Source organism: Propithecus coquereli, unplaced genomic scaffold, assembly GCF_000956105.1.
Source record: "Propithecus coquereli isolate 6110/MARCELLA unplaced genomic scaffold, Pcoq_1.0 Scaffold53, whole genome shotgun sequence".
NCBI classification, from domain to species: domain Eukaryota; kingdom Metazoa; phylum Chordata; class Mammalia; order Primates; family Indriidae; genus Propithecus; species Propithecus coquereli.
Window position 1 is genome coordinate 1,749,738 of NW_012151174.1, and position 2,189 is coordinate 1,751,926.

Sequence of the window (2,189 nt, forward strand, 5' to 3'; positions counted from 1 at the left end):
TAGCCTGTCGGCAAACCCCGCCCCCCCCAACCCAACACAAAGCTCTCATTCATGCTCCAAGGCAGGCCAGAGCTGGTGGGAAACAGGCAGGCAGCCCCATCGCCTACAGACACCAGCCTTGTCACTCCTTTAAGAACGACAAGGGACAAGGAAGGTCCACCAGATAGGAACAAAAAGAACCAGCACCGAGCAAAAGAGAGCCCAAAGTCAACAACTTCTTCGGGACCCAATGGAGGTGCAACAACTATATTGGGTTGTTTACGTCTCTCCAGTGTCTTTTTTGGTTATTTATACACTGGCTTTTTTGAAGAGTCCTGCCCAGTTATCTTAGGGATATCCCCATTCTCAATGCCTGGTGATTTCCTCATTATTAAATTTAGGTTCAACACTTTCTTTTTTTTTTTTTACAAGAATTCTGCATAGGCAATTTTGGGTCACATCAGGAGACATCTGATGTCAGGATGTCCCATTATGGGGGACACTGTTCCATCACTTGCTCAAGAGGGTGTCTTCCAGATCTCCCCCCACACCATTGCAGAGATATATTCTTCCCCCTTTGTAATGAATAATTCACCTTTTGGGTGATAATTCGGCCTTTTCCCCAACATCCTGTTACCAATGGTTTTAGCATCCTTTGATGACCCGGTTACTTTACTGGGGACCCCCTGTGTTTTTTTTCCTTATATAACTGTAATAAACAGGTATTATCTGTAGAAGTAAATCGTTCAGTGCCTGTAAAAGTATGTAATCTATGTAGTCTGCATCTGGTTCACAGCAGGTGCTTAATAATGGTATCAATTTTAAAAAATCATCCCAGTGGCAGGGCTACAATCTCTTAACTGCAAACCTAAAGTTCCCTCCCAAATGAGGCCCCCACACTCTTCAAGCAGCGAGGGCGGCCTGCACTAAGATTAGGCTGTGTGTAACCTCCACCCCACCGAGTGTGTACTCCTCTCCACACACACTTTGAAGCAGAAATGTCACGTGATCTTGGAGTACGGCGCCCCCCCAACACTGTGTATGGTATTTGCATTGTATTATTCAAAAATCCAAAAAATCCGGGACCCAAAACACATCTAGTCCTAAATCATTCAGATAAGAGAACTGTGTGTCCATCTGCCCTAAAAACTCTACCAATAATACAACAGTTTTCCAAGCCACAGCGAAAAACTTCAAAGGCAGTTGGTGCAAATAGTGCAGGGTGAGGTTTAGTGTCGGCGCTGCGCACGCAGGATCCCACGCCAGCCTCACGGTGGCGCTGTGGTGCCGGGCTGAGGTTTCTAGGGGCAGGGGCCAGGGGAATCCAGGGCTCAAACCCCCTCTTGCGGGGTGAACCCCAAGCTAGCGACCTGGACTTGGTGCGTAGACTACGCATCACTGGGTATCAGTTTCTCCGGAGAGGCGTCCATGCGATCATGCGTATTTATCCTGCATTTAGCACAGTGGCAGATAGGAGCGAGTGGCACTAATATAATGATTTACTAGTGCGGGGGAGGCCTGACGTTCAGGAGATTGGCTCTGGGGTGTCTGAGGTCAGTCACCTTGGGGCCCCTGGGACAACTGGGCAATCAGAAGGAACAGTGAAGGCCCAAGGGCAGAAATAAAGGGAGAAAAATAGGTCGTGGACTCATCCTTACTGATACTGAACTTGCGGATTAATTCCGTTGTCTACAGGGGGGCCGGGGGGGGTTGGCTCCTACAGTAGTAGGGCTCAGGTGTGTCACTGCTGCAGGACAGGTGTGTGGCAGAGGGGTTCCGTTTAATAGCAGGCCGAGGCTTCTGAGAATCTCGTGCTTGGGACGTACTGTAACTACGAGAAAATCCCCGTGGCTAGGGACTTTTATCCAAGTGTTTCAAGTCAGGCCCAAGGTGGGGGTCACAGTTTAAGCCACTTACTGGCGGTGAACCAGCGCCTGATCCCCCGGATGTTAGGAAAGGTGGAGGCGGCTTTAGGCAGAGGCCGGAATGAGAAGGCAGCAGGATTTGGGTGGGTCTGGAGGTGGAGAGCTAAGAGCGGTCCCTCGCGGGCGGGAGGCTCCGGGGACGTGGGATTCGCCCAGAGGAGGTGCCTGGGGTGTGCGCGCGGGACCCACGTGGAGAAAGTGAGGGATCTCGCGGAGGAGGGGGCCCAGCTCTGGGAGCGCGGCGGCTGGCTCCCCTCCCCGCCGGCCTCGCGGCAGCTGGGCCTC